A 10,797-nucleotide genomic window follows, 5' to 3' on the forward strand; every position below is an offset into this window, starting at 1 on the left:
GGATACTATCTGTCCCCTTAGAATCCCCTGCGACAACTGCTTGTCTTTTTGCTCCCCCCTTTTGAATGGCCTTTTGCACCATGGTGCCATGGTCAGCTGGTTCATCCTGTCCACAACCCTTTTCCTCATCCATACAAAGGTTTATTTTGGATGTAGGTTTGCTCTCTGAGCTGCAAGGTTCATTTCCAGATGTTTCGTTACCCTACTAGGTAATATCTTCAGTGGGCCTCAGGCGAAGCAATGCTGAAAATTCCTGCTTTCTATTCATATATTTGGGTTTCTTTTGGTTGGAGATGTCATTTCCTATGGTGATGTTATTTCCTGTGGTAAAATCACTTCCTGTTCCTTTTCTCAGGGGGTAGTAGATGGGGTCTAACTCGATGTGTTTGTTGATTGAGTTCCGGTTGGAATGCCATGCGTCTAGAAATTCTCATGCGTGTCTTTATTTGGCCTGTCTTAGGACGGATATATTGTCCCAGTTGAAGTGGTGTCCTTCCTCATCTGTATGTGAGCATACTAGTGAGAGAGGGTCATGTCTTTTTGTCCAATATAGTGTTTGTTACAGTCCTTGCAAGGTATTTTGTAAATGATATCAGTTTTGCTTGTTGTCTGTATAGGGTCTTTCAAGTTCATTAGCTGCTGTTTTAGTGTGTTGGTGTGTTTGTGGGCTACCATGATGCCAAGGGGTCTGGCAGTCATTTCCGAGATGTCTTTGTCGTAGGGGAGAGTGGCTAGGGTTTCTGGACGTGTTTTGTCTGCTTGTTTGGGTTTGTTGCTAAGGTTTCTTTCTTTCCGTTTCTTCCTCTCCCGACATTCCCACCAGTACCCTTCCACTGACACTCTCATTAGTTTGGCTGAACTGCTCCTCACCCTCAACAATTTCTCTTTCGAATCCTCCCACTTCCTCCAGACAAAAGGTATAGCCATGGGCACCCGCATGGGCCCCAGCAACGTCTGTCTCTTTGTCGGCTACATAGAACAGTCCATCTTCCGTAGTTACACCAGCACCACTCCCCACCTTTTCCTCCGCAACATTGATAACTGCATTGGTGCCACCTCATACTCCCACGAGAAGGTTGAGCAATTCATCAATTTCGCCAACGCATTCCACCCCAACCTTAAAATCACCTGGGCCATCTCCGACACCTCCCTCCCCTCCTGGACCTCTCCATCTCCATCAATGACGTCCGACTCAACGCCGACATTTTTTACAAACCCACCGACTCCCACAGCTACCTGGATTACACCTCCTCCCACCCTACCTCCTGCAAAAATGTTACCCTATATTCCCAATTCCTCTGCCTCCGCCATATCTGCTCCCAGGAGGACCAGTTCCATCACAGAACACACCAGATAGCCTCCTTCTTTAAAGACTGTAATTTCCCCTCCCATGTGGTTGAAGATGCCCTCCAACGCATCTCATCCTCATCCCGCACCTCCGCCCTCAAACCCCCACCCCTCCAACCGCAACAAGGACAGAACCCTTGTCCTCACCTTCCACCCCACCAATCTCCACAAAAACCGCATCACCTGCCGATTTTTCTGCCACCTACAAATGGATCCCACCACCAGGGATATATTTCCCTTCCCACCCCTATCCCCTTTCCCTCTGTGACTACCTGGTCAGGTCCATGCTCCCCAACAATCCACTCTCCCCTCCTGGCACCTTTCCCTGCCACTGCAGGAATTGCAAAACCTCCTCCCTCACCTCCATCCAAGGTCCCAAAGGAGCCTTCCATATCCATCAAAATTTCACGTGCACTTCCACAAATGTCTTTATTGTATCCATTGGTGCCGATGCGGTCTCCTTTACGTTGGGAGACTGGACACCTCGCAGAGTGCTTCAGGGAATACCTCTGGGATACCCACACCAATCAACCACACCGCCCCGTGGCCAAACATTTGAACTCCCCCTCCCACTCTGCCAAGGACATGCAGGTCCTGGGCCTCCTCCACTGCCACTCCCTCACCACCCAATGCCTGGAGGAAGAACGCATCATTTTCCGCCTTAGAACACTTCAACCCCTTGGCATCAATGTGGACTTCACTAGTTTTCTCATTTCCCCTTCCGCCACCTGACCCCAGTTCCAAACTTCCAGGTCAGCACCGTCCCCATGACCTGTCCCACCTGTCAGTCTTTCTTCCCATCTATCCACTCTACCCTCCTCTCCAACCTATCACCTTTACCTCTTCCTCCATCGACCTGTTGCACTCTCAACTGCCTTCTCCCCAGCCCCACCCCCTCCCATTTATCTCTCCACCCCCGAGGCTTCCAGCCTCATTCCTAATGAAGAGCTCCTGCCTGAAACATCGATTTTCATGCTCCTCGGATGCTGCCTGACATACTCTGCTTTTCCAGCACCACTCTAATCTTGACTCTAACCTCCAGCATCTGCAGTCCTCACTTTCGCCTCGAGAAAAAGTAGAGTCAAATTCAACAATAAATATCAAGACATATTGGGTCTGTGTATAGAGTCAGGGAACTTAAAATTTGGTTGCATTGCTTTATATTTTCATTACTTTTCAGCCACTCTTTGGATTCAAACTGATATAGTATCTCAACAATTCTAGCATTGGGTCATAGGAAAATTGATAGACTCTTTGAACATGTGTTTCTTTAGCCATAATTTTGATCTTAATTCATATTTATATAAAATAACTTAATCTAAGTTTTAAAACGTGATCGTAGTAGCAAGATATGCAATTGGTGAATGTACTGGATTACCTGCCTAGGAAGCAATACAATAGAACATAGAACATAAAAAAGTACAGCACAGAACAGGCCCTTCAGCCTATGATGTTTTGCCGAGGATTATTCCTAATCTAAGATAAAATGACCTAACCTACGCACCCCTCAATTCAATGCTGTCCATGTGCATGTCCAGCAGTCGCTGAAATGTCCCTAATGACTCTGCTGGCAATGCATTCCATGCATTCACAACTCTCTGCTACCTCTGACATCTCCTCTATACTTCCTCCTAATATCTTAAAACTATGACCCCTCATGCCAGTCAATCCTGCCCTGGAGGAAAGTCTCTGGCTATTGACTCTATCCATGCCTCTCATTATCTTGTATACCTCAATCAGGTCACCTCTCTTCCTCCTTCTCTCCAGAGAGAAAAGTCCAAGCTTGGTCAACCTCTCTTTGTAAGACAAGCCCTCCAGTCCAGGCAGCATCCTGGTAGACCTTCTTTGCACCCTGTTCAAAGCCTCTGTATCTCTCCTATAATAGGGCGACCAGAACTGGACACAATATTCCAAGTGTGGTCTCACCAGGGTGTTGCAGAGCTGCAGCAAAGCCTCGCGGCTCTTAAACTCGATCCCCTTGTTAATGAAAGCCAAAACACCATGTACCTTCTTAACAACCCTATCCACTTGGGTGGCAACTTTGAGGGATCTATGCACTTGAACACTCAAGATTTCTGCTCCTCCACACTGACAAGAATCCTGTCTTTAAACCTATATTCAGCATTCAAGTTCGACCTTTCAAAATGCATCACTTCGCATTTTTCCAGGTTGAACTCCATCTACCATTTCTCAGCCAAGATCTGCATCCTGTCTATGTCGCGCTGCAAACTACAATAGCGCTCAATACTATCAATGGCACCTCCAACCTTTGTGTCATTGGCAAATTTACTAACCCACCTCTCAACCTCCTCATCCAAGTCATTTATAAAAACTACAAAGAACAAAGGCCCAAGAACAGAGCCATTCACCACTGACTCCAGGCAGAATACTTTCCATCTACACTCTCTGTCTTCTGTCAGCTAACCAATTCTGAAGCCAGATAGCTAAATCTTTATCCCACACCTGCTGACTTTATGAATGAGCATACCATGGGCAACATTATCAAATGCCTTGCTGAAGTCTATATACACCACATCCACTGCTCAACCTTTGTCGAACTTGTCTCGTCACCTCTTCAAAGAACTCCTTAAGATTTGTGAGGCATGACCTGTTCCTCACAAAGCCATGCTGACTACCTTTAATCACGCTATGCTGGACACAATGTATCGAGAGATGATGTAGTCTTCATGAGGCTTCCTAAAAAACCGTCCTATGCCTTCAAGCCTAGAGGGAAAGGGATGTAGTGATTGTAACGAGGTCAGCCAGTGAACCTCATAGAATATGAGTTCCCTGATTTGGGCTGCTGATACAGTTCGATCAGGGAGCCCTGTCTGACAGATAAGAACAGGACTGTCAGACATCCTGTCACTCTGAGAGCTGGCTATGAAGAAGCTGTGTCAAGGACTCTTCACATGTGACATAAAGAGTGACTTGGTGACAAAATAGCAGACTCTGCAGAGTTCTTTTAGGTGTGTTTTTGTGATTGGAAGTAGTTGTAAAAGCAATGTCAAATCAGCACAGGAAAGGAACAGGATGATGGCTTTATTATTTTTCCCACATTTTTATTGAAAGAAGTGATATTGATCTAATTAGGTCTGTTTTGTTTGTATTGTTTGTCTGTACATTCACCTATAGTTTATAAACTGAACAGCGTTACACTTGTGCCTGGCCTCATCTTAACAAGTAATCAGTTTCTGAAACCATTGGAAAAGTGTATTTGAGGGCATATGCAAGGCACATTACTCATATTACATCACAAGGTGTCCTACTGTTATACACCTGATTTATACTATCATGTAAGTGGAAACCTATTCCACCATAAGATTCTCAGACAACCTAAGAGAAAGAACAGGACTTCTGCAGTAGAGGAAATATCCAAAAGTGGACACTAAACTTCCAATAAAGGCTAAGAATCTTCAGATTTGCAACAACAGGAAATCAAATATTTTTTCAGATGTGGGCTGTATCAGGCAGAAGAAGATTAGAGTTTCTAAAGTAAGGAAATCACCCATGTAATGTGACAATACTGTTGAATAGTCTGGAATGTGAATAATGTGGATAATTATACTTTTGCTGCATAAGAGAAAAACATTTGTGTGCTTCTGAACCACATTAATTGACCACGACATTCTTGATTTATTTGTAAGAATTTTACAAAATCCATGGTACAGTTGACCAGATTATCAAAACACAGTCAACACTGTTCATCAGTTATTTCATTAGGTTGGGCAAATCCCATGACTCTTAACAAACCTGTTCTTGTGACGCATAACAGGCAGCCTTCTCATTGTTAATCACATGCTTTCAGTCAACCAAGTTAAAGATCTTTAGTTTCTTCTTCCTGTTCCCATAAATAACACTTCAGTTGGGAAATAACACTTCAGCTAGCATAGAGGAGATAATTTTACTAAAGACAGCCTTATCAAATTTAAAACTAGGTCTGAACTGTGGTCAAAAGAAGCTTTAATCTGGTATGAACGAGAAAGAAAAATGAAATATGAGCTGTCTTTAAGAGTTGAGTGTTGATTGGAGTAAAATGCCCTGCTAAAATTTTGTTCATGTTTCACCAGTCCAAACTTCCTAAGCATGTTTATTGTTATTGCTGAATTTCATTAACAGAAAATATGCAGTTGAGCAGCATAAAACAAATTTACTTCCCGTGTCTCTCCAGCTAGGACCACCCTTATCCAATAGGAAATTGGTGTGCAATGTTATTGTGAACTGATCAAGAACATCCTTGATTTGCTGAAGATGACATTGATGCAGACCTTGCTGGTGCAAACTTCAGAAGATAAATGATTTCAGTGTTCAATTAATTGCTCGATACTGTCACATGCCTTTCAAGGGGATACCAAAATACGTCATTTTGAAGATCTGAACTCTACAGTATCAACTTGAATAAGGGGCTAGTTCACTGCAGTGACACTCTGCAATCAAGAATGGAGTATGTGGATGCCACAAGGAATGCTAAAACAATAGGAGGCCTCCTCTCAGGACGAGTCTGTTTACTAATAATATCATCTCTCAATTATACTCATTCTTAGGTATTGGAGGTTCTTGGTTCCTTGTGATAGGGCTTCAAATAGATCTCATACTTTCCTGCAAATTGCTGGTGGCACTGAGGTTCAGGTGGTTTCCAGCAAGTAAGTTGTCATCAGTCAGAAGGATGGCACCTGGATCCTTGTTACTTCATGAGCCAAAGAAATCTATTGAGCTAGAATTAATTCCAAAAGTGAGAGTGTGAGTGATTGTCTTTGACAGCATTTGACTGGGTGTCAAAGAGGTCGAGTCAGTGGGAATCAAAGGAAAAAATTCAATGGTTGCACTCATATCTCACACATTGGAAGGTGGTTGTGGTTGTTGGAGATCAGTTATCTCAGCTACAAGAAATCACTGTCAGGAGTTCCTCAAAGCATCATCAGCTACTTCATAAGTGATCTTCCTTCCATCATAAGTTCAGAACTGGAGACGTTCACTAATGATTGCATAATATTCAGCACTATTTGTGACTCCTCAGACACTGAAGCAATCTATTCCCAAATGCAGCAAGACCTTGACAATATCCAAATTGGCCCAACAAGTGGTAAGTAATGTTCACGCCACACAATACAAAGCAACGACCATCTCTAATAAGAGAGAATCTAACTGTAGCCTTTGACATTCAGTAGTATTACCATCACTGAATTTCCCACTGAGCATTACCATTAACCAAAAACTGAACTGGATTAGTCATACGAGTACTGTAGTTGCAACAGTAGGTCAGGGGCTAGGAATCTTGCAGCACATAATTCACCTCCATCTATCCAAAACCATTCCACCATCTGTAAGGCGTAAGTCAGGAATACTCCCTACTTGCCTTGATGAGTATTGTTGAAACTGCATTCAATGAGCTTGATACTATCATGAGAAAGCAAATGCTTGACTGATACCGTGTCTATAAACAGTCAGTACCTCCAGTACCAAATGCAGTTACAACAGTGTGTGCCATGAAAAAGCTGCACTGCAGAAATTCACCAAGAATCCTTAGACCAGAGGTTTTCAGCTTGTACATTGCGGCAAGGTTGGAGTTGTGCTATGAAATTCTTAAGAAGGAGAATTGTTTCACGTAGACATCCAATATCATATCCGTCACCACGCATATGTCGAGATAAAAAATCTTATGCAACTTACTTGCAATGCACAGGCCCAAATACTTGTTCTGACCATTTGCCATTATCAAGGATCGTATCTTTGTATGAAAAGAAACTGCAATATACACAGAAAGGAGGAGTGCAATTATTGAACAACTATTGAATTGGCCTGCTTGGACTTATTAATATGGATTTTAATGCAAATATTTTTGGAATTCTTTTAGTTATGCCACTTACCTGGGCTTTAGAATAGATTCTAAGAAAATGGATAAGTCCATTGACCAAAGAGGCGATTCCTCTGCTAATTCAGTGAATGAAACATCTGAACTCAAAAAATAAAAAGTAAGAGCTGTTCAGAGACACTATAATAATGGTTATTTGGCCTTTCAATTTTCATGGACAGCTGTTTGCCCTTCACCTAAATGTCTTATCTGCAGAAGGAAGATGGAAAACGCCACTATGGTACCATGTAAGTTAAGACACCAGTTAAAGATGAAACATCCATCTCCTGCGAATGAACACATTCAGTATTTCAAGGGCTTGAAAGAACAGAACATAAAGTCAAAAAGTCTCTTCACAGATGCTGCCAGGCCTGCTGAGATTTTCCAGCAATTTCTGTTTTTGTTTCAGATCAAAAAGTATACTCAACATCTAATGGAATGTGTGTATGGATATCAGATAAAGTTCATGAGGGTCGTTACTTGGTGACTGACTTTGTAACAAAATCAAAGAAGCCCCATACCAATGTTGAAACCTTAACTGTGCCAGAATGTGAAAAAAATCATAGGTGTGATGGCAGGAACTGATGGCAATGGTACAAAAATGATGGACAAAATTCCATTCTCTAATAATATAGATAAACGGCAAATTGATGACATGTCAGCTGATATCAAGGAGGTGCTGTAAGAGAAGTTAACTACTATTGGGAAATTATCTTTGCAGATTGACAAGTCCATCAATATAAGTGGGCACGGCCAGCTAATGGCCATTTGATATGTTGATGGGAATTCCATTCAGGAGAACTTTCTTTTGTTACCAAGTCATGCAACTGGTGAAGAAATATTTTTGGTAACAGATATCTACTTGAGGGAAAACAAACTTACTTGGGCCACGTGGTAAAGCAATGTACTGATGGAACAGCCTCCATGATGGGAAAAGTTAAAGGATTTGTCAGGAAGGTGAAAGAGCAATATCCTGATATTCAAATCACCATTACACTGTCAGCCATGAAGCTTTTGTAACTGAAACAAATCCACCAGAGTTAGTTGTAGCATTAAAGAATTGTGTATTTATATAAAACCATAACCATTGAAATCACATTTGTTCACTACTTTGAGTGTAGAGATGGGAGCTGGATATCAGAGTTTACTATTACACGGTAAGGTGCCATGATTATCATATGGGAAGGATCTCTCTCATGTTCATGTGCTCTGGAGAGAATGGACAGAGTTCTCAACAATGCATGAACTACCTTGTATAAAGAGTTACTATCTGCAGGTTACTGATGGGCTAAGCTGGCATATTGCACAGACATTATCAGCCATCTGAATGAACTGATTATTAAAATGCAGGAGAAGAATGAGACAATCCTGACTTTTACTATAAACTCACAAACTCTCACAACTACCAGGACTACACTTCCTCCCACCCAATACCCTGCAAGAACTCCATCCCGTTCTCCCAATTCCTCTACATCGGTCGCATCTGCTCAGATGAGGAGACATTCCACTCCCAAGCATCCCAGATGTCCACCTATTTTGAATAACATTCTTTTCTCCCCTCTGTCAGCCAGACAGCCCTCCACCACACCTCCTGCATTCCCCACTCCACTGCACTAAATCCTCCCCCCTCTAAACGCAAAAAATACAGGGTCCCCCTTGTCTTAAACTACCGGCCCACCAGTCTCTGCATTCAACATATCATCCTTAAACACTTCCGCCAATTCCAACTAGACTCTACCTCCAAGAACATATTCCCCTCCCCACCCCTCTCTGCCTTCCAATATGACTGTTCCCTTCACCAATCCTTGGTTTATGTCACTCTCCCCACCAAACACCCCGAACCCCCAGGTACTTTCCCCTGCAACGGTAAAAGATGCAAAACCTGCTGGTACACCACACCCCTCACCTCCATCCAGGGCCCCAAACAGTCCTTCCAGGTGAGACAGAGGTTCACCTGCCTCTCCTCCAACCTAGTTTACTGTATCCAGTGCTTCCAATGTGGTCTTCCCTACCTCAGGGAGACCAAATGTAAAGTAAGGGAATGTTTCGTTGAGTGTCTCAGCCGGGTCCACTGGGGCCAACCTGACCTCCCAGTCACTGGCCATTCTAATTCCCCTTCCCACTCCCTTTCCAACATGATCACAATTGGCCTCCTCTACTGACACAGCGAATCACACTGCAAATTGAAGAACAACACCTCATCTTATGCCTGGGCAGCCTACACCCTGGTGGACTGAACATTGAGTACTCCAACTTCAAATAACCTCCCTTCCCATCCCCCGACTCCCTTTCCAGCCCCTCCCATTCCCCTCCTTTCCTCTGTTTAACATTCCTTCCAGCTATCAACCGGATTCATTCCACCTATTGACCAACCAGGCCAAAACCCTTACCTGTGTTCACCTATCACTACCTCATCACCCTGTCAACCCCTCCCCATACCTCCCCTCCCCCCCTTTTATCTGCAGCTCCCCTTACACCAATCCCCAGCCCTAAAGAAGGGTTATATCCGAAACGTTTTCTTCTCCACCTCCTGATGTTGCCTGGCTTGCTCTGTTAGAGTCAAAGAGTCTTAGAGATGTACAGCATGGAAACACCCTTTGGTCCAACCCATCCATGCCAACCAGATATCCCAACCCAATCTACTCCCACCTGCCAGCCCCCGGCCCATATCCCTCCAAACCCTTCCTATTCATATACCCATCCAAATGCCTCTCAAATGTTGCAATTATACCAGCCTCCACCACATCCTCTGGCAGCTCATTCCATACAAATACTACCCTCTGCATGAAAGAGTTGCCCCTTAGGTCTCTTTTATATCTTTCCCCTCTCACCCTAGACCTATGCCCTCTAGATCTGGACTCCCCAAACCCAGGGAAAAGACTTTGTCTATTTATCCTATTCATACCCCTCATAATTTTGTAAACCACTACAAGGTCACCCCTCAGCCTTCAACGCTCCAGGGAAAACAGCCCCAGCCTGTTCAGCCTCTCCCTGTACTCAGATCCTTCAAGCCTGGCAATATCCTTGTAGATCTTTTCTGAATCCTTTCAAGTTTCACAACATCTTTCCGATAGGAAGGAGACCAGAATTGCACGCAATATTCCAACAGTGGCCTAACCAATGTCCTGTACAGCTGCAACATGACCTCCCAACTCCTGTACTCAATACTCTGACCAATAAAGGAAAGCATACCAAACGCCTTCTTCACTATCCTATCTACTTGCGACTCCACTTTCAAGGAGCTATGAACCTGCACTCCAAGGTCTCTTTGTTCAGCAACACTCCCTAGAACCTTACCATTAAGTGTATAAGTCCTGCTGAGATTTGCTTTCCCAAAATGCAGCTCCTCGCATTTATCTCAATTAAACTCCATCTGCCACTTCTCAGCCCATTTGCCCATCTGGTCCAGATCCTGTTGTAATCTGAGGTAATCCTCTTCGCTGTCCACTCCACCTCCAATTTTGATGTTATCTGTAAACTTACTAACTGTAACTCTTATGCTGGCATCCAAATCATTTATGTAAATGACAAAAAGTAGAGGGCCCAGCACCAATCCTTGTGGCACTCCACTGGTCACAGGCCTTCAGTCTGAAAAACAA

The sequence above is a fragment of the Chiloscyllium plagiosum genome, chromosome 13 (assembly GCF_004010195.1).
Source record: "Chiloscyllium plagiosum isolate BGI_BamShark_2017 chromosome 13, ASM401019v2, whole genome shotgun sequence".
Classification (NCBI taxonomy): domain Eukaryota; kingdom Metazoa; phylum Chordata; class Chondrichthyes; order Orectolobiformes; family Hemiscylliidae; genus Chiloscyllium; species Chiloscyllium plagiosum.